Source organism: Narcine bancroftii, chromosome 2, assembly GCF_036971445.1.
Source record: "Narcine bancroftii isolate sNarBan1 chromosome 2, sNarBan1.hap1, whole genome shotgun sequence".
NCBI classification, from domain to species: Eukaryota; Metazoa; Chordata; class Chondrichthyes; order Torpediniformes; family Narcinidae; genus Narcine; species Narcine bancroftii.
In genome coordinates this window covers 293,712,975-293,735,433 of record NC_091470.1, presented here as the reverse complement: position 1 = coordinate 293,735,433, position 22,459 = coordinate 293,712,975, and the positions used below count along the sequence as shown (strand labels likewise).

Below are 22,459 nucleotides of genomic sequence, written 5' to 3'. Positions count from 1 at the left end.
TTTTAGCCAAATGATCCAATTACAAGTGTGGTCACCTTTCCGTGATTACTGGAAGTCACATGCCAATGTAGGCACATTGAAAGGAAGTTGAAGACAATGAGAGAAGCTCAAAATATAGAAAGTTTTATGTGTAATAAAAATGTTACTTTGAGGCTTGTGGCAAACTTCACTTTGTACTAACATTGCATTATTTTGAATAAACCACACAGGCAAAATCAGAACAGTTGCAGTTTCGGTTTTCTCCAAGTCTAACTACTATAAGAGAAATTAAATATGCTGCTGAATTAATGTCTCTGCATAATTTAAAGGACTTTTGATGAGAGTGGGCAAGTTATCTGTTTACTCTCAATAATTATTTGTGCATAGTGCAGAGATGTATCACTGCTAATTCTCAAGAGGCTGTGTTTTCACTGACATTTTGAAATCATCCCAATCCATTCACATAAGAATTTGTTAGGTTTAGAAAATTACATTAATAACTGATTTACAGAAAGTATGTACCCCTTTTCTTTTCCAATCCTTCAGTTGGCAAAATCATAATCTCCAAATTGAGAAGGAAGAAAGAGAGAAAGGGATGGCTGAGTTGAGGCATACAGACCACCCTGTGCTGAATTAGCTGATTTAGGCCACAGAACAGTTGGGATTGTACAACTGGCTCAATTGCTCCTGTGCTTGGGAGGAGCCAAACCACCTAATGCCCTTGATCCCTGTCACTGTCCTTTGATCCCCCCTGGGAATTGTATGTCATTCATTTCTGCACCATCTAAAGTAGTTCTACCTCCTCCAGCACATTTCATTTGATCTTCAGCAATATCCTTAATGGTTTGTCAATTGCATGTCCCAAACACACCTCAGCAGTCTTCCCCTACAAATCCAGAATCATTTTTCCATAGTACATTACCACAAAGTACAGGCCTTTCGGTCCACGATGGTGTGTCGACCTATATATAGCTACCCAAAAAAAGCTAAACCCTCCCTATCTTGTTACCTTTATTTTTCTTTCATTCATGTGCCTGTCTAAAAGTTACTTAAATGCCCCTATTGTTTCAAGCCCACCCCTGGAAAGGTATTCCAGGCTTTCCTCGCTGTATTTGTGCAGATGACCTTTGGTGTTTGCAAAAGTCACCCTGGGGGAGAAAAAGGTTCTGGCTGACTATGCCTTTCATATCCTTGTAAACTTCTCGTCCTTCTTCGCTACAAAGAGGAAAGCCCTTGATCTGCTAACATTAACTTATTTTACAATCCAGGAAACATCCTGGTAAATCTCCTCTGCCCCCTTTCCATAGTTTCACATCCCTCCTGTAATGACATGACTAGAACTGAACACGATATTCTGAGCATGGCTTCAGAGATTTACCTCATAACTCTTGAACTCAATCCCCCAAATAACTCAATTCAGCATAACACAGGCCTTCTTAAATATCCTATCAACCTGCATGAGAGATCTATTGATTTGTACCCCAAGATCCCTCAGTTCTTCCAGACAGTTGTATCCTACCATTAACCATGTACTCTGTCTTCAAGTTTCACCTTCCAAACTGCATCACCTCACACTTATCCAGATTGAACGCCATCTGCCTCTTTTCTGCCCAAATCTGCATCTGGTCTATATCATGTGGTAACCTATTACAACTTTTAACACTATTGACAACCTTCATATCCTTCACAAATGTACTGACCCATCCCTCTACATCAGGGGCGGGCAACCTTTTACAATGCGTGGGCTGGATAGTGTGACAGTGGTTTAACAGCAGGCTGCACTGATACTGCCATAAATTAAGTAAATACTGAAACACAGACATTATGTAATTTAAGTTTTTGATTTTCTCTGCTTGAAGTACATAGTATATAGTTTTTGGACATAACTGACGATAATTTATCAAAAAAACAATCCACAGAATAGGTTCAACCAATGAGATCAACCGTATTCCTTCCAAATAATTATGATGGTGCATTTCAGGTCTTCAAATCTGGAAATGCACCAAAAATCATGAGATAGTCATTAAAATGACACAATTAAAAAAAACATAAAAGCCAAAAAGGAGAAAAATTTGTCACAATGAAAACAAAATAATGAACCCAAAACAGACAGCAGCTCAATCAGTGGGAAACTGGATTTGGTTTGTTGTTTGAAAGCGTTTTGATATTGGGTGACATAGTTGTTGATGCCAATAGCAAGACATCATCTCAAGGAGTTGTGCTATCAATCTTACCACTGGTAGAATGAGCTACTTAGCAGGAATGATGAAACCAAACCTTGCTGGATATAAATATTTCAGAGAGGTGTTTGGAGTGCAGCAAACTGTCATTTAAACTTGATTGCTTTTAAATAATTCTTCAAATAGTTCAGGAGTTTTAAGAATAATCAGTAATGATTATTTCTGTTGCAAAACTGCAGACATAAATAAATTTATCAAATACAGCACCTTGAATCTTTCTCAGCAGAAACTATTGTGTATTCCTCTCAACTTCTGCATTTGATTCAGATCTCCCACTTTCATTTAATTTCTCTGCCCTCTACAGAGGTGGATAAACCATCTCCTGGGCCCCTAGGCTGAGCTTCAGTAAGGCCCATCCAGGGTCGGCTTCATGGGGGCGCATTCCTGGGCAGTGACTACCCCACCCGTCTGAAACACTAGCGTCACCAAAGCAACTACACATTTTATTATGTTTTCAATTCCTGTCTCAAATTTAATTTGCTGCCGGAGCTCACTGGAGTGCTGCTCCGGCACCTCATCATGCTACTTGGCGCCACTCTTGCCATGTCCTGTGCCAGACTATTTTGAGGCCCAGCCAGGCTGAGCATGGTGGGGGTGGTGAGGGGGGGGGGGAGTTCAAGCGGCAGCCCCATTCAAGTTGTGGCGGTACCAGAGCCTCAACCACAAACTCTTCCATACCGTCAATATTCACAGATTATTATAGAGGTCCTTTCAAATTGTAGCAGATAAATAATATGCAAATAAAATGTTCCATCTTCAAAAAAAAATAACAATTCATGAAAACAGCTGCAAGATATATTTAATTCCAGCAAAGCACAATTTGTAGAGCCTAAATCATCTTCAATTCTTCGTATTGCACAGGTTGCTATGGCCTCATCTGGAACATATCAGTAGGCCAAAGGAACAGGGGAGGGGTTGGAGTCAAGACTCCGGTCACTAGAAGCCAATCGCAGAGTGGCTCCAGCTGGGTGGGGGAGATTATGGGTAATGAAGGCAGCCAATGATCCTGCATTGAGCTGCCGTTGACCTGATCAGACCCATTGTTTTTGATTTCATTGAATATGTGAAAGCCAATCGACCCGTGCTTTGAAAGCTACAAAATATAGCAATTTTAAAATACTTTTAATATTATGGCTTAGATCTCTTTGGCATCATTAAAGTACCATTTCTATTATTGTATCTCATATTTCTATTGTTGTTTGACGGGCTCCCTCACCTTCCAGGTCCTTAGGCTTCAGCCTACTCAGCCTAATGGTTAATCCGCCACTGGTACTGTAAGGTGTTGGGGTCTTTCATGGCTTGGTTCAGCATCACACTGAAGAAGATTGAAAAGAGGGTTGGTGCGAGAACACAGCCTTGCTTCACGCCATTGTTAATGGAGAAGGGTTCAGAGAGCTCATTGCTGTATCTGACCCGACCTTGTTGGTTTTCGTGCAGTTGGATAATCATGTTGAGGAACTTTGGGGGACATCCGATGCGCTCTAGTATTTGCCAAAGCCCTTTCCTGCTCACGGTGTCGAAGGCTTTGGTGAGGTCAACAAAGGTGATGTAGAGTCCTTTGTTTTGTTCTCTGCACTTTTCTTGGAGCTGTCTGAGGGCAAAGACCATGTCAGTAGTTCCTCTGTTTGCGCGAAAGCCGCACTGTGATTCTGGGAGAATATTCTCGGCGACACTAGGTATTATTCTATTTAGTAGAATCCTAGCGAAGATTTTGCCTGCAATGGAGAGCAACGTGATTCCCCTGTAGTTTGAGCAGTCTGATTTCTCGCCTTTGTTTTTGTACAGGGTGATGATGGTGGCATCACGAAGATCCTGAGGCAGTTTACCTTGGTCCCAACAAAGCTTGAAAAACGCTGTTTACATCCGGTACCGCACGGATGGCAGTCTCTTCAATCTGAGGCGCCTGCAAGCTCACACCAAGACACAAGAGAAACTTGTCCGTGAACTACTCTTTGCAGACAATGCCGCTTTAGTTGCCCATTCAGAGCCAGCTCTTCAGCGCTTGACGTCCTGCTTTGCGGAAACTGCCAAAATGTTTGGCCTGGAAGTCAGCCTGAAGAAAACTGAGGTCCTCCATCAGCCAGCTCCCCACCATGATTACCAGCCCCCCCACATCTCCATCGGGCACACAAAACTCAAAACGGTCAACCAGTTTACCTATCTCGGCTGCACCATTTCATCAGATGCAAGGATCGACAATGAGATAGACAACAGACTCGCCAAGGCAAATAGCGCCTTTGGAAGACTACACAAAAGAGTCTGGAAAAACAACCAACTGAAAAACCTCACAAAGATAAGCGTATACAGAGCCGTTGTCATACCCACACTCCTGTTCGGCTCCGAATCATGGGTCCTCTACCGGCACCACCTACGGCTCCTAGAACGCTTCCACCAGCGTTGTCTCCGCTCCATCCTCAACATCCATTGGAGCGCTTACATCCCTAACGTCGAAGTACTCGAGATGGCAGAGGTCGACAGCATCGAGTCCACGCTGCTGAAGATCCAGCTGCGCTGGATGGGTCACGTCTCCAGAATGGAGGACCATCGCCTTCCCAAGATCGTGTTATATGGCGAGCTCTCCACTGGCCACCGTGACAGAGGTGCACCAAAGAAAAGGTACAAGGACTGCCTAAAGAAATCTCTTGGTGCCTGCCACATTGACCACCGCCAGTGGGCTGATAACGCCTCAAACCGTGCATCTTGGCGCCTCAAAGTTTGGCGGGCAGCAACCTCCTTTGTAGAAGACCGCAGAGCCCACCTCACTGACAAAAGGCAAAGGAGGAAAAACCCAACACCCAACCCCAACCAACCAATTTTCCCCTGCAACCGCTGCAATCGTGTCTGCCTGTCCCGCATCGGACTTGTCAGCCACAAACGAGCCTGCAGCTGACGTGGACTTTTTACCCCCTCCATAAATCTTCGTCCGCGAAGCCAAGCCAAAGAAAGACTGTAAGGTGTGTTTTGAGCAATGATTATGTGAGGTAAATCCTATTTCCAAGTGAACAAAATTTGCTTTGTGCTAAACAAGTTTTGCTTGCAGCCGGAGTTGGATGAAGGAACATTGCAGCGTCCCACACATGGACATCTGGCTTTGTACCTTTTTGAGTGAATCAGGAGAGCAGGGAGAGGGTGTGGCTCAGGGGAGCGGGGAGGGGGGATGGATGGTGGTGGTGGTGGCTCAGGGGAGGGGGGGGGAGCTTTGCGGACACTCTGAAAGGTTCACTCTGTTGGTCGCCCAGCTCCACATTCACTGGTGGGTGAGTGGCCTGGGACCAAGAGTGGGACAGCTGGCCACTGATGCACAGCTTGTCTCAGGCCCATCTTGAGGGTAAAGTGTGTTCCCAGGAGCAGCAAGGTGAGTTATTTTTCCAGGGGCAGAAAGTGATGGGGTTGATGATCGATTCCTGGTTATAATGATATGGAGAGATTTTAGTAAACATTCCACAAGAATGTAGTCAATTCACTTCCTGGTTCATGACCCCTGAAGGAACAGGCAGCATTTATATACCACAAAGTATTTCCTTTGCTGAGGGATAATAAATCTATGCGCATAGTCCCTGGGGCCACCAATGGCAAAGGCAGATAGTTTAGTACGGCGAATTATGTTGGAGCAGCTGAGGGTGATCGGGCAAACGCATTGGATTGCGGGCCAGATAAATTTTGATCATGGGCCGTAGGTTGCCTACCACTACTCTACAGCTTCATCCAAGTCATTTATAAAAATCACAAAGTTCAGGGGTCCCAGAACAAATCGCTATGGAACTTCACTAGACACTGACCTCTAGGCAGAATACTTTCTGTTCACTATGACTCTCTGCTTTCTACAGGAGAGCCAATTCTGAATCCACACATCCAAGGTTCATGAATCCCATTTCTCATGACTTTCTAAATGAGTCTCACATGGGGTACCATGTCAAATTCCTTACTAAAATCCATACACACATCAATTTCTTTTGTTACCTTTTCAAAAAACTCATTTAGGCTCATGAAGCACAACCTTCCCCAAACAAAGCCATCCTGACTATCCCTGAGAAAACTGTACTTGTCTAAATACTCGTAAATCCTGACCTTAAGAATCCTCTCCAATATTTTGTCCACAACTGATGCAAGACTCGCTGGTTTACAATCCCCAGGATTCTCCCTATTATTACATTTTTTTTAAATAAGGGGACCACATTTGCCATTCTTCAATCCTCCATCACCTATCCTGTGCCCAAGGAGGGTGCAAAAGCAATTGCCAATGGCCCAGCACTCTCTTCCCTCCCTTCCTATAGCAACCTGGGGTATACCTCATCCACTCCCAAGGACTTATTAATCCTATGTTTTTTAAGAAGATCCACTCTTACTCTTTCTTAAACATAAGCTTATTCGATTCTAACCTCACCTTGACCAAGGTCTTTTCCTCTAGTGAATACTGAAGCAAAATACAGTGAAACTCCTGGTATCCAGCACCTACAAGGATTGGTAGATGCTGGAGTTTTCCAGTTGGTTAAGACTCACTCTTACAATACCTAACTAATACACTGTATTAACAATAAACTTAAAGAATGGTACTTTATTTTCAGTCACCTTCTTTGAAAACATTCAACCATCACAGAGGTGGATGAAAGATGAACAATAACATTATAGAAAATTAACCCCCCTCCCCCAAGTTACAGATGGAGCCTTACTAATATACTTAATAATATTACCAAAAAAAAAGATAAAGACTCTTAACTAAGCAGGGATAAGGTGACACTTTAAGAGAGTCACCTCAAAAGAGAGTGGCATCAATCACCTCTTCATGCTGGAAGAGGCTATTTTATCAAACACAACTTTTTTCCCCAAAGAGGTGCAATGAGTAAAGCAGTATCAAGACACTCCGCTGGCTGACTATTTGGCCTCTTCACCAAAAGTTTAGCTGTTCCTTCAGAGAACATTTACTGTTACAATTTTAAACTGCTATTTAATTTTTTATTATTTAAAAAAATATCTATATTTATTTTCCTCAATTTTTTTTTGCCCGTTGCTTGAATTCTGGATAACAGGGGTTTGACCGTATTCATTTAGGATTTTCCAAACCTCTTTCACCTCCAGGAATATGGAGCCTCCTTTATCATAAAGCAACCTACCTTCACTCTTGTCATCCTTCTGTTCTTCATGTATGCATAGATCGCCTTAGGGTTTACTGAATCCTACTTGCTAAGAGCTTCTCCTGCCCCATTCTAGCTCTCCCAAGTCCTTTCATAAGTTTATTCCTGGCTACTATACACTTCTTATGAGCTCTTCTTGTTTTTTGCTACCTAAAATCTAATGTATGCTTTCTTCTTCCTCTTAACTTGCTGCTTCACCTGTTTTGTCAACCATGGTTCCCTTTTCCAACCATCTTTTCTCAGTGGGGGAGATCTTGGTCAAGGTGAGGTTAGAATAGAATAAGCTTATGTGCTGGAGCATGTTAAGTTTAAGAAAGAGTAAGAGTGGATCTTCTTAAAAAACATAGGATTAATAAGTCCTTAGGAGTGGATGAGGTATACCCCAGGTTGCTATAGGAAGGGAGGGAAGAGACTGCTGGGCCATTGGCAATTGCTTTTGCACCCTCCTTGGGCACAGGATAGGCAAACCTATCCAGAACCCCACATAAGTGGACCCTAAGCATCCTCCACATTATTTCTGTGCTTACACCCAAGAATTTTGTTCCTAATTAACTCTCGTAATTCCATCATAATCAGCCATTCCCCAATTTTTTACAATTTTGCCTGCTTTTATCCTTGGCAATAGCTATGCTGAAGCTCAGGGAGTTGTGGACACTATTGCCAAAATACTCCCCCACTGACAAGCTCATCACCTGACCAGGTTCATTACCCAGTATTAGATCCAGTTTGGCCTCTCCTTTAGTCAGATGGTCCACAAATTGTGTCAAGAATCCTTCTTCGAAAAACCTGACAAATTCTGCCTCATCTATCCCTCTTGCAGTAAGGCAGTGCCAGTCAACATTTGGGAAGTTGAAGTCTCTCATAACAACAACCCTATTATTTCTGCATTGTTCCAAACTCTGCTGACTTATCAGTTCTTCAGTGTCCTGTGTGCTAGTTGGCAGCCTGTAGACAACTCCCAGTACAGTGAATGCTGCCTTTCTATTTCTGACTTCCACCCACACTGACTCAGTTGACATTCTCTCCACAGCTTCCTCTCTTTCTGCAGCTGTAATACTATCCCAGGCCAGTAATACTCCCCCCCCCCCTTTACCTCCCAACCTATCTCTTTTAAAACATCCAAACACCAGTACCTTCATCAGTAAATCCTATCCTTTCATCAGTCTAGTCCCTGTATTGGCCACAACATCATAATTCCATATGCCAGGGGTTCCCAACCTTTTTGGGAACCCCTTGGGCATTTTTATAGGTTCCCGTGTACCCCTAAAAATTAAGGATTAAAAAAACATGACATTGTGCAATCTGACTGCAGATTACAACATCATGTATGGTACAGTAATGTTTATTCTCTCAGACCCAATGTACCCTTGAAAAGTGCAAATGTACCACTGGAGGTACATGTACCCCAGGTTGGGAACCCCTGCCATATACTGATTAATGCTCTAAGTTCATCTGAGTTATTCCTAATACTCCTTGCATTGAAATAGACACAATTCAAATCTTCCAACTAAGTTTATACTTTCTTCCCTGCTTGTCCTTCCTCTCAAACCCACCACACATTGCATCATCCTTTCCACCTTCTCCCTATTCTCTGCACACATATTCCTGTCCCACCCCTTTGCTAAACTAGTTTAAACCCTTCCCAACAGCTCTAGCAAACCTGCTCACCAGAATATTAGTCCCCTTCCATTTCAGGTGTCACCCGTCCTTTTTGTTCAGGTCAAAGCTTCCCCAGAAGTGATCCCAATGATGCACAAATCTGAACCCCTGCCCCCTGCACCAACTCTTCAGCCATGCATTCATCTACCACAACTTCTTATTCCTACTCTCACTCGGGGTTTATGTGCGGGATGAGTGGGTGAATGACTGGCCATTTAACCCTGCTTCACCATTCAACACAATCTTGTGTTGTGGCTGGTCGAAGGGGAGGGTGATTGTGAAGATAGGTGAGGGCAGGGGGTAGTGACTGGAGAGAGTGATTGGAAGTGGGAGGTGGAGTGACTGCTGGTGAAGATCACATCGATAGTGACTGTTCGGAAAATGGTAAGAGTAACAGTGTGGTGAGGTGGGGGTAGGATAGTGACCAAGGGAGGTTGCGAGCTAGATGACGGTGTGAGGTTGTTAAAGGGTGAATGTCTGTGGGGAGAGAAGGGTAACAGATAAAGGATAGGTGGAGTGCAAAGGGAGGTTTGAGATAGTGAAAGAAACAGCAGTGAATGGAGGGTATTGTGAGGCGAGAGAAGGGGGGCAGACCATAGCAGACTAGCTTTGGATGCTGGGTGTGGGGTGCACAGCAAATAATTTCTCCTTAGCCAATCTACTCACTTAGCCAATCCCAGACTGAAACTGCATTTTTATGAAACTTCAAGGACCAATTATTTCAAACCCAATGATTACATAGGTGCTCACTCCCTCTCTCTCTCTATATATGTGCACACGCATGCGCGTGCACACACAAACATAGACACTCTCACACAGAAACATGCATGCATGCACACACTTGCTCACACATTCACACAGAAACACACACAATCACATGAAGAAATGTGCACATGTGCACACACACACACACACACACACACACACACACACACACACACACACACAAGTTTGGATGGTGGTAAACAACATATGAACACATCAGGAAGTCAGTTTTTCATCCTTTTACTACGCATACAACATTGCATTTCTCTTGTAAATCTATTTTCAAAACACATTGTTAAAGTTATGTTTCAACTATGTTCATAGTGGTTGGTTTGAACATGAAATGTACATACAAGTTTGTCATATGACATTTATGGTTTAAAGGCACGAGGTTGGCAGATATGGAGTTGCTATATGTGTTATATTTTTTTCTCAGCAAACGTAGGGTGTAATAATTTACCTCAATTTTCAAAATTGCTACTATATTTAAAAAAAGTAACCATGTGTCATATAGCCTGCTAATATAAAATACTGTACTTTTTTTTGTCTAAAATGTTACAATGGATAATCCCATTAAAGAAGCAACTCTACTCAGAGTTCCCCATTTGAAACAGCTAATGAAAATATTATGTAAATGTACATAGGTGATTTCACTCACAATGCCATATATGAAATCATGAAATATTAAAATATCATGGGAAAAAGAATGGATTTATGCACGAAGAATTTTGAAAGCCTAAGGGCTATGTGTGTCTAATATTCCTACCTGTCTTCAGTGTTGTCATCTGTTTGTTTATTCTCTAAAATAAACCCCTTTATATTTTTATGTTCCAACGTGCTGCAGTAAATACTGCATTACTTTTCCAATAGCGTTGCTAAAAGTACTTGCGTGCTCTCTGCAAGACACTTTTATAAAAAGAAAAGTAAGGAAGCACAGGTTTTGAAATTAACTTCAAAAGAGCTACCTTTATGCTAAGTGTTCATGTTTGTCTCTGCTTTGTGCGGTTTTGCAGTGCCTGTCTTGTAAGGTTAATGACAACTGTTCATTACTCTGGATGTATGTGTAATAATTTGGCCTTGTAGTGACAGTTATGAAACACATCTATTTGTCAACCCCTTATTGGCAGATGTTCACTGTAAGCAAGCAACTTCATAAGTGTTCCAATGTTGTTACCCAGAACACGTGCAAAAGAATAAATGTTTTTCCTTTTGGGGGTGAAATAGTAATAGAATGTCAGAAAGTGAAGCCAATGTTAATCTCAGCCACTTAAAGTTGTTCCCTCAATCAGGAAGATGACTGAAGACAAGGGTTAACCTTCAGGAAGAAGGAACAATGACCATGGATTTAGTTTGTAAAAAATAAAATGGTTTCCAGCTTTTGCAAAGATGACATCAATTATTAATTACTTAGTTCTGTTCCAAAAATGCACACTGGTGAGATGAACCTTATGGCTTCAACTTATTTGCTGTTCATTAAATATTGGTGGCCTCAAAAGCAATTTGAAGTTAATTCAACTAAAATTGGAGATGAACAGTTCTGCCATATAACTGCCCAGACCCTGTTATTGGCCAGAGAACAGAATACTGCTCCATGGAACTTTAGACCTGAGGATTCCTTAAGTTATGCAAAGGTACAATTCTGATCTTAAATACCCAGTGCCTAATGCCCTGTATCTTCCCTGATGCCATGAATGGTCTTTAATGGCAAACCGATTATATTTAAAAAAAATCTCTTGAACCATAAAAATTTCAGTAGCCAGAGCTGATGGGACTAATTTGTGTTGGCCCAGGCCTTTGGAGGCTTTGCAACCTTGCACTCCCTCAAGCTATTTTTGTACGACCGACAAGTTAATTCACATTTTATGTTTTAACATTTCAGAACTGGAAGTTTATTTAACATCAGCATGGCTAATATACACAATGCAGTTAGATTTTCCACTGAGCCATGATAGATTATGTAATAGCTTCCACAAAGGATTCACCATTTAGATGGGCAGAAGGACACTGTAGTACTGCAGATTCTCCAGTGGAATGTTCCAAATTTAAATGAATACTGGATGGACCTCTGGAGGGAGGCATAAAATACCTCACTTCTTAAATGATATTCTAATAACATTAGAATTATTTACGTGGAAAAAGTGGCACACCAGGTAAGTACTGCAACATGAAAGCAACACAGAGTCATGGAATCATGATAGCATGAAAAGACCACATTTAATTAAGCTTGAGGAACTTATCAGCAAATATGGGTAGAAAAGATCAGTCAACATTTTGGGTCAGAATCTTTTATTAAGATTAAAATAGGTGATATCAAGTATATCAATGGGGAAAAGAAGGGGCTGAGGCTGAGGAGGGGCCAAGAAGGTGTGAGAGGTGGAGAGACAGGGAGAAGGTGAAGCAACTTCAGAGATAAAAGAAAAAATGGGAAAAGGCAAGGAAGAGATGGAACCAGATGGTTCATTGTTTACCATAGTTTAAAAACACAGAGGTGAACAGCTAAGCATAAGGTACATATCAGAATCCATGAGATTGCCTAACATCTAATAAACTGACACCCCAGTTGGCAGATGGTATAGCTGGAATATGGTTTTGCTCGCTGTCCAAATCCTTCCAGCTATTTCATAGGCAGTCATTGTCTTGTTGTCCAAGTTTGTTTGGTTACAGAAATTATTTCTTGTCCATTAGTATCTAATGAGCCTATCCAATGCAGGTAAACATCTTTACCATTTTGCCATCTCTTATGGTGTAATAGCATTGCTGATAGAAGCAAGCAAAAATAAGCTGAGACTGATTTTAGAAACATTCTAGCATATTGGTCAAAGACCTCAAAAAATTTTGGAACTTATAAAAGGAAATTGTTCAGCTTTGAATGATGGCAAACAAAAGATTTAAAGATTAGCTCCCCAATTTACACCATTTTGGGTAGGTATGTATGATTTTGATTTGGAAGACTGCCTGGAATGTCATTCTTCTTTGCCTTGTTAGTGGTAGCACTCTTACTGTGAATCTACGGATTGCAGATTCAATCTTATTTTGAAGTATTTCAATACACTAATCTAGATTGATGCTTTAATGCAAGGAAAGAATGCCAAAATGTAGGGGGTCCAGGTTTTGCATCGTAAAGCCGTAATTTATGCTCCAGGGTGATTATCCAGGAACCTCACAATATTATAAGATTTTTCCATCAATGTTAATTCATTTCCTCTTGGAATCTGGAGGCAATTGGGCCAGGTGCCTTAACAATAGGGACTCTCTGGTAGACACGTTTATGGGGAAGAGAGCAGGCAAATGTGTGAAAGTAGCAGATTTTTGGAATTAAGTGGAACCAATAGGAGAACCTCTACTTGTTCTACTTCCAGACATGGGTAAAGAAGAGAAAAGAAAGCAGTGGAAGGTTGGGCTACAACCATTATCAGGAAAACTGTGTAGACCATGTTTGACACAACTTGTTCTTTATTGACCAGTTGGTTAGAAAGGTCCCTAAAATAATTGTTAAGCTCTTCATTTGTATGTCTAAGAGGTTTAATGCCTGTATATTGCCAAAGGCTGATATGACATTGAACGTGTTTGACTTTGAGATATGAACAGTTCCAACTTATACATTTTTAGTTAATTTTAAACCTTAAAAATTGTTAAAATCATATTTCTGGTTATTTATCTCATTGTTAGTACATTAATATGTAAATTGATTGCCTTAATTCTCCACTTCTCACCAATGGCATTTGCTTCAAAAGAAATTCAATGGGTTAGAAGGATATGAGACATCCCAAAGTTTGGAAGAGTTGCTTATCACTGTCAGCTCTCAATTTCTTTCATACTGCTCCTTTTAAGTTTCACATTATTAAAATATCACTGAAACAGTCGGTTTTCTGTCTTAAGCTTCAACTTGAAAGAGAAAAACAATATAAATTTTTTAAGTCCTAAATTGAATCTCAATAGATTTCATCAATACCAACGCTTGGAAGCTATAAACCCTGGGTGGGAATTCTAGCTCAAAAGGCAGTCAATCTCATTTAGGTCTGTGGTGTCTGCTTATCAATGTACATTATATTGTTTGTCAGACCTCTAGTAAATCAATTTGTTGTATCAGATTTATTTTATACATTGTCTGTCAGTTTAGGAGATTCAAATATAAAGGCTCCATGGTATTCAAAATTCCAGAATGCTGTGCTTGGTTGACCTAAAAATGACATGAAAATTGCTTAGAACTACATATTAACTGATGGCTAAAATACTTTAATGAAATGGATTCGGTGCTGCAGCATTATATAAAATAATACCTAAAATTGTTCAACCAAGATTGTTAACTAAGGTGCATAACAGACAATCTAGCATGGTTAAGATGTAAACATTAAGTAGAAAATGCCTTCGCAGTCTGTATTGCACAATAACATTCAAACCTGGCCAATTCCAAAATGATATTCTTAACTAAAATAAAATACACACTTCTACACTGAAAGCTAAAACTAGAGAATTTAAATTGATTTTGTCAAAAATAACATGCTTTATTTCAAAGCCTATCTGAAAATTCCAATGCACAAGCCACATTTTCAGAATCCTATTTACTTCAATTAGCTGGCCTAAAGACAATGAATTCTCATTATCATTGGGAAAACTTAATTTGGTGAAGCTTGGGAGGCCAAGGGTGGCGCAGCAGTAGAGCAGATAGCACTGTACAACCATAGAGTTGCTGCCTCACACCCCCCAACTGCCCAGATTTCATCCTGATCCTTCATACTGTGTGTGTAGAATTTTCACATTCTCGCTGTGACTGTGTGGGCTCCCCATGGGTGCTCCAATCACCTCCACACTTCCCAAACAATTGCAGGTTGCTATCTTAAGTGGTTATTGGAAACTATCCTTTGTGCGTGAGCAATAAAATCTTGGTGGAGTTGATGGGACTGTGGTGAGAATAAAATGGGATTAATGTTGGAGGAGTACAACATTTAAAGTTGACCATGGATTCAATGGGCCAAAGGGCTGGTTTTGCTCTGAATGATTTTATGACCTATAAGATGTTAACATATTTTATAAATTCTGCCTTAAAATATGTAAATGTTTGGTTTGTTCAATGCCAACATTAAATTGAACATACTTTAAGTTGAGGTGTGAACCAATTTGATACATTGTTTGACATTGGTTGACAAGTTTTCTTACATTTTTCCTGCAAATTTCTATTTCACTTGTGGAGAGCAGTTGAAACCAGACATAGTGTTGGTGCTGTTAGGTCTGCATAATTCAGTGGAAGTTTGGTAAAAGTTATCAAAAATCATAAAGAAATTCAATGTTGTGATGAAGACGAGGAACAGAAGATCAGATTTCAGATTTATTGACAGAGCACATACAACCCTGAGATTCCTTTTGTCTTGCAGGTGCAGTTGAATTACCACTGAAAAATAAACTGTACACAGTGTGAATATGTAAACAATCAAAAGAACTGGAAACAAATAATTAATGTAAATAAATTGACTGCAATACAGAGAGAAAAAAAGAAAATGAATAAATTTCAGAGGTAACAGTCCTTAAATTAGTCTCTAATTGAGCTTTTCATTGGGGAGTCTGATGGTGGAGGGATAGCAGTTGTTTCTGAACCTGGTGGTGCAAGTCTTGTGGCACCTATACCTCTTTCCTGATGGCAGCAGCAAGAACAGAGCGTGTGCTGAGTGGTGTGGGTCTTTGATAATTGCTGCTGCTCTTTGACAGCAGCATTCTCTCTATATGTCCTCAATAGTGGGGAGGATTTTGCCTGTGATCTCCTAGGCTGTGTCCACTACCTTTTGGAGGGCTTTACACTCAGAGGTATTGGTGTTTCCATGACACAGGTGGTCAGCACACTTTCCACCACACCTCTGTAGAAATTTGCCAGGGATTCTGATGTCATAAAAAACTTCCGTAAGCTCCTGAGGAAATAGAGGCGCTGTGGTGCTTCCTTCAAGATGCCATTGGTGTGTTGGATCCAGGAAAGACCCTCCGAGATAGTGACTCCCAAGATCTCAAATTTGCTCACCCTCTCCACTTCTGATCCCTCAATGATCAATGGATTAAATACCTCTGGCTTTCCTTTCCTGAAGTCAAACATCAGCTCCTTAGTTTTGGTGACATTGAGTGTAAGGTTGTTTTTGGTACACCATACAGCCGAGTTTTCATCTCCAACCTATAGGCTGACTCATCCCCTTCCTTTATACAACCCACTACCGTGGTATCATTGGCGAATTTGTAGAAGGTGTTATTGTCATACCAAGCCACACAGTTGTAAATGTATGTGTACATGAGTAGAGCAGGGGGCTACAAACACAGCCCTGTGGTGCTCCGGTACTGATGGAGATTGTGGAGGAGAAGTTTTTACCAATCTTCACTGATTGTGGTCCCAAAATAAAGTTTGTCAATATCACGAATTTAAGTTATATTGAGGAGCTGTTTACCACTACTATGGAAACATTTCATGAATCAATTGTTCCAACAACAGACCCAAACATTGATAAGCTTTTTGCATGATTCATTGAAGTAGGCCAATGGAAATGTAGACTGGAAAGATTAGTTTGAGAAGGTTTTATTTTTTTATTTTATTTAGACATACAGCAAGCCCAAATTTCCCAATTCATCTATGGCCCAGGAACGTTTCTGAATGGTGGGAGGATCCAGAGGGCCTGGAGGATACTCACGCAGACATGGGGAGAACCTACAAACTCCTTACAGGCTGCTCTGGATTTAAATCCAGTTGCTGGCATTGTAGTAGCATTGCGCTAATCACTATGGTATCTGTGCTGCCCCATGATAGAAGATGGAAGATCTATCCTGAGGCCTCGTGAAGAAGGCTCACTAGTGAAACTTTGGAGGAGAGTTGGTATATCATCAAAGACTCTTGCAGATTTCTATAGGTGTTCGGTGGAGAGCACTCTGACTGGATGCATCACTGTCTGGTATGGAGATGCCAATGCACAAGACAGGAAAAGACAACAGCGAGTTGTCAACGTGGCCAGTGCCATCATCGTCATCAGTCTTCATTCCTTCGAGGATATCTATATGAGGCAGTGTCTTAAGAAACCAGCAAAGCAGCCTTTATCCTCAAGGAGGCCATGCCTTTTTCACTCTGCTACCATGAGGAAGGAGATACAGGACCCTGAAGAAGAACACCCAATGGTACAAAAAACAGCTTCTTCCCCTCTGCCATCATATTTCTGAATAGACAATGAACAACAGTCACAACCTCATTTGCTCTCATTTATTTATTTTTTATAAAATGTAATTGATAGCCGTTGTCATACCCACACTCCTGTTCGGCTCCGAATCATGGGTCCTCTACCGGCATCACCTACGGCTCCTAGAACGCTTCCACCAGCGTTGTCTCCGCTCCATCCTCAACATCCATTGGAGCGCTTTCATCCCTAACGTCGAAGTACTCAAGATGGCAGAGGTTGACAGCATCGAGTCCATGCTGCTGAAGATCCAGCTGCGCTGGGTGGGTCACATCTCCAGAATGGAGGACCATCGCCTTCCCAAGATCGTGTTATATGGCGAGCTCTCCACTGGCCACCGTGACAGAGGTGCACCAAAGAAAAGGTACAAGGACTGCCTAAAGAAATCTCTTGGTGCCTGCCACATTGACCACCGCCAGTGGGCTGATAACGCCTCAAACCGTGCATCTTGGCGCCTCACAGTTTGGCGGGCAGCAACCTCCTTTGAAGAAGACCGCAGAGCCCACCTCACTGACAAAAGGCAAAGGAGGAAAAACCCAACACCCAACCCCAACCAACCAATTTTCCCCTGCAGCCGCTGCAACCGTGTCTGCCTGTCCCGCATCGGACTTGTCAGCCACAAACGAGCCTGCAGCTGACGTGGACTTTTTACCCCCTCCATAAATCTTCGTCCGCGAAGCCAAGCCAAAGAAGAATTGATAGCAATATTTGCACCTGTGATGATGCTGCGAAACCACCAGATGCCATGACAATAAATTCCATTTCTGATTCTGGGTAGTTTGTAAGGTCGTGTACTTCTTCTGACACTTATGCAGTGCTTCGCATTGCCTTGAAGTGTTTAATACAATCCCGAATGGTTCTTCCCCACTTTGGCTCAGAGGTTCCAGGAAATTCGACGAGATATTGCACTTCTTCAAGAAAACTTTGAGCACATCCTTGAATATTTGACTATGACCTCCTGCCACAACAAAGTTTGGAATATTTGTTTATTCTCGAGTTTGTTGGAGAATAACACAGCTTGTTTAACATAGCCAATTGAAAGTTACTGGGCCTCAGTGCTGGGATGTTGTCCTGGGATAGGACACTGGCATCGATTTCCTTATCCTTCTGTGAATTTGGAGAATGATGCGGAGGCAACATCGGTGGTATTTTTCCAGGGCCTTGAAATGCCTGCTGTGGGTCATCCAGATCTATACAATGCTGCCCAATAGAATATGTGCCAGATCTGAGTCATAATCTTCAATTAACCTTTTCTCAATTGACCAAAGGGTGCGCTAGAGCGCTCTGAATGTGGTGATGATTTTTGTCATCAATATCTACCTTTCCTGTGAGGTGGCTCCCAGGATATACAAAATCATCTCTGTTTTCCAGGGTATCATGGTAGGCCTTTATTGACAGAGAGCTGGGTGGTACAGCAAATGCAGGATGGTAGAGGTTTTGGTCTTGTGAGTGTACAGTTTACGGATCATCCTCTCATATGCTTTGATGAATGAAATGATGACATGTGTGACATCTCAACCTCTAAGTATGCAAAAACACAATTGCCTGTGTACTGCAGCTCATAACATAGGGAACAGAGAAAGTAATAAAACGTTTGAGTGACATTGTCTTCTATCACTCAGTCCCATATCATTATGGCTTCAACTTCCACTGATCTTAGGATTCTGCACCACATGCTAGGGAGGTTAGAAGTAGGAGGATAATGCAGCTTAATGTGAGGCTAAAAACATGGTGCAGGAGGGAGGGCTTCAGATTTATGGATCATTGGGCTCTCTTCCAGGGAAGGTGGGAATTGTTCCAACAGGACGGTTTGCATCTGAACTGCAGGGTGAGCTAATATCCTTGTGGGAAGGTTTGCTAGTGCTGTTCCAGTGGGTTTAAACTAGATTTGCAGAGGGATGGGAACCAGAGAGCCAGCGCAGATAGAGGAGGGAAAGATTATGTGAAATTTGCATGCACCATTGGAACTGACCAGGTTGTACATTGTGAAAATTTTCTAAAATATCTATTTCCATGCAAGTAATATTGTAGAAAAGGCAGATGAGCTTAGAGTGTGAAATGACACGTGGAATTATGACATTGTGGCCATTACTAAAACTTGGATGCAGAAGGGTCAGGACTGGCCGCTCAATGTTCCGGGCTTCCGTTGCTTTAGAATTGGGGGGGGGTGAAAGGGGGAGGAGTGGCATGGCTCATCAGGGAAAATGTCACAGCTGTGCAGGACAGGACAAACTAGAGGGCTTGTCTACTGAGGCGATATAGATAGAGCTGTGGGATGGGAAAGGTTGTATTATAGACTGCCAAATAATCAATGAGAATTGGAGGAGCAAATCTGTAGAGAAATAGCAGACAGTTGCAGGAAACATAAAGACATAAGGTTGTGACAGTAGGGGCTTTTAAATTTCCACATATTGGCAGGGACTCCCATACTATAAAAGGACTATATGGCTTGGAGTTTGTCAAATGTATTTAGGGCAGTTTTCTAAATCAATATATAGAGGCATCAACTAGAGAGAATGCAATACTGGATCTCCTATTAGCTAATGAGACAGGCCAGGTGACAGAAGTATGTATAGGGGAACATTTAGGGTCCAGTGATCATAATGCCATTAGTTTCAAGTTAATTATGTTGAAGGAAAGGTCTGGGCCTCGGGCTGAGGTTCCAAATTGGAGAAAGGCCAATTTTGAGGAAATGTGAAACGATCTAGAATGCATAGATTGGGATAATGTGCGAGGTAAGTGGAGGATCTTCAAAGGTGAAATTTTGAGAGTACAGAATTTGTATGTTCCTGTTAGGATTAAAGGCAATGTTAGCAGATATAGGGAATCTTGGTTTTCGAGCAATAGTGGGGATCTGGTTCAGAAGAAGAGAGGTGTACAGCAGGTATAGGCAACATGGAGCAAATGAGGTACTTGAAGAATATAAAAATGCAAGAAAAACCTGAAGAATGAAATCAGGAAGGCTAAAAGAAGACATGAGGTTGCTTTGTTAGACAATGTGAAGGAAAATCCAAAGGTTGTTGCCTTGAATATTAGAGTGGTCGGCTTTGTATGGAGCCAAAAGAGATGGGAGATCTTAAATTTTTTTTTTATCAGTATGCACTCAAGAAACAGGCACAGAGTCATGGGAAAACAAGCAGTGAGGTCATGGAATCTATACAATGTAAAATGGAAGAAGTGTTTACTGTCTTAAACCAAATAAGGGTGGATAAATCCCCAGGACCTGACAAGACATTCCCTTGGGTCTTGAGGGAGGCTGGTGTAGAAATTGCAGGGGCTCTGGCAAAAATATTTAAAATGTCCTTAGCAGTGGCAAATTAACCACCACTCGGACTCCTAGGCTGAGCTTTAGTAAGGCTCCCCCTGACATTCCCCCCCCCCTGCCCCACCCTTCTTTGAAATGAATAAAGTGATGTTAATTTATGTTAAATAACTTGGGGGCCTCCACAGTGGTCAATATTGACCTCTGGATGTCGATAGGACTATCTAAGGGGTTGAAAAATTCCAAGGGGTTGAAAGGAGGTCGATAAATGCCGGGGGTCGATTGAACTCTTTGGGTCGAAAGAATTGTAGAGCCCGAGATATCCCTGCTCCTGCTGGGAACCAAATGTCCTTGCTCCTGCGGAGTCCCTGATGTCCCTGCTCCTGCCAAGTCCCTGATGTCCCTGCTCCTGCCAGCCCCCTCCCCTCCTTTCCGGACCCCTAGGCTTAAGCGTACTCAGTATTCTCTCTGTATTGCACTGTTTGTTTACATTAATTATTTGTTTCCGGTTCTTTTGATTGTTTACATATTCACACTGTGTACAGTTTATTTTTCAGTGGTAATTCAACTGCACCCGCATAAAAAAGGAATCTCAGGGTTGTATGTGCTTAATCTGCCACTGGTCCTTACCCATTGGTGTAGTGCCAGAGGATTGGAGGATAGCTCATATTATTCTGTTGTTTAAAAAAGGCTCCAAAAGTAAACCTGAAAGTTATATGCTGGTGAGCCTGACATCAGTAGTTGGTAAATTATTGGAAGATATTCTAAGAGATTGGATATACAATTAGTTGGATAGCCAGAAACTGATTAGGGATAGTCAACAAGGCTTTATCTGTGATAGGTCATGCTTAACCAATGTTATAGAGTTTTTCGAGGATTTTACCAGGAAGGTTTACGAAGGAAAGGCCATGGATGTTGTTTACATGAACTTTAGTAAGGCCTTTGATAAGATTAGGATAGTTAGGCAGGTTCAGGCGCTAGGTATTCATGGTGAAGTAGTGAACTGGATTCAACAATGGCTGGATGGGAGAAACCATAGTGTAATGGTGGATGATTGCTTCTCAGACTGGAGGCCTGTGACTAGTGGTGTGCCTCAGCAATCAGTGCTGGTACCATTGTTGTTTGCCATCTATATCAATGATCTGGATGATAATGTCAGCAAGTTTGCAGATGTGGACAGTGAAGAATGTTTTCAAAGCTCGCAGAGGGATCTGGGCTAACTGGGAAAATGGGATGTAAAATGGCAGATGGAATTTAATGCAGACAAGTGAGGTCTTGTATTTTGGAAGGACAAACCTAGAAAGGCACACAGTAAATGGTAGGGCACTGAGGAGTGTGGTAGAACAGAGGGATTTGGGAATACAGATAAACAATTCCCTGAAAGTGACATGACAGGTGGATAGGGTTGTAAAAAGAGCTTTTAGCATATTGGCCTTCATAAATCAAAGTATTGAGTATAGGAGTTGGGATGTTATGGTAAAGTTGCAAAAGAGATTGGTGAGGCCAAATTTGGAGTATTATGTGCTATTTTGATCACCTAACTACAGTAAAGATATAAATAAGATAGAAAGAGTGCAGGGAAGATTTACTAGGATGCGATGCAGATTTCAGGAACTAAGTTACAGGGAAAGGTTGAACATGTTAGGACTTTATTCCCTGGAGCATAGAAGAATGAGGGGAGATTTTATAGGGGTATTTAAAATTATGAAGGGGATATACAGAGTAAGTGTAGATAGGCTTTTTTCCACTGAGAGTAGGTGAGATACAAACAAGAGGACGTGGGTTAAGAGTAAAAGGGGAAAAGTTTGGGGGAACATGAGAGAGAACTTCTTCTCACATAGAGTGGTTAGAGTGTGGAACATGATGCTATCTGAGGTCGTGAATGTGGACTCAATTTTAACGTAAGAAGAATTTGGACAGGAATGTGGAGGGGAGAGGTATGGAGGGCTATGGACTGGTTGCAGGTCAGTGGAACTAAGCAAAATAAAAAGGTTTGGCACAGACTAGAAGGGCTGAAGGGGGCCTGTTTCTGTGCTGCAATTTTCTATGGCTCAATGACAGTGACCCCAATTGTTTCTTGCTTTCTGAACTTGTGGAATCTAACAGATACAATATCCAGGTCACCCTTATCTAAAAGCAGTCCATATATTTCCCAGTTCTCTTTCACACAATGATGGTGACGCTGGCTACAACATTATGGTTTTGGAAATAATATTTCATTATGAA

General features: G+C 41.7%; 1 long non-coding RNA gene across 2 annotated transcripts in view; it reads right to left on the bottom strand.

Moving 5' to 3' along the window:
• LOC138752732 (uncharacterized) overlaps window positions 1-22,459 on the bottom strand; it is a 58,031-nt gene that overhangs the window by 10,064 nt on the left and 25,508 nt on the right. Inside the window, exon 4 of one of the 2 annotated variants that reach the window (XR_011350881.1) lies at window positions 13,883-13,955. The exons of the other annotated variant lie outside the window; for it this stretch is intronic. This is a non-coding gene — a long non-coding RNA (uncharacterized lncRNA). Of the gene's footprint in view, window positions 1-13,882; window positions 13,956-22,459 lie in introns of those variants that run through there. 2 annotated transcript variants of the gene reach the window in all.